A 595-nucleotide genomic window follows, 5' to 3' on the forward strand; every position below is an offset into this window, starting at 1 on the left:
CAAATACTTTATCTCACAACGTTTCGGTCACCGAAACGTTGTGAGATAAAGTATTTGCATGCATAATGGACAGTGTGCGGGACTTCTTCAACAAGTGTTGCTGGTAACCTTTGCCTTTTTCCCATGCACCTGTCTCAGAAAAGAGATGTGCAAAAGCACTTTTGAATGAAGGAAGTCTGGCACAACCTCCTCCGATTGGCCAACACTACATTTCTGTTAACCCTTTCCTTGACGGGGTTACAGGTGCATACCATCGGAGACAGACACGCAGGATATTAAACCTGTTTCGAGCCCTTTGAACCTGTAATTGGTTGTCCTCTATCACTAACAGACAAGTTCGCAAACTCTCACTTGATGCACTAAAATTGATTTTATGGGAGCTAAGATGAAATTTAAGGGGACTTGAGCCCCCCTAAAAAGGGTCTAAAATTCCAATGAGGCTAGCTTTCGTATTTCCGCTCACAGTTGAGTAGACGGCCTTTAATGTGGACACAGGACACGTTCCCGTCCTCACTGCTATTTGAATGTGGACACATGCGCCTCAAACCACCTCCAAATGTGTTTTTTGCGATGCGATCTCAATGCAATGTTTGTT

Source organism: Sander lucioperca, chromosome 15, assembly GCF_008315115.2.
Source record: "Sander lucioperca isolate FBNREF2018 chromosome 15, SLUC_FBN_1.2, whole genome shotgun sequence".
Taxonomy (NCBI): Eukaryota; Metazoa; Chordata; class Actinopteri; order Perciformes; family Percidae; genus Sander; species Sander lucioperca.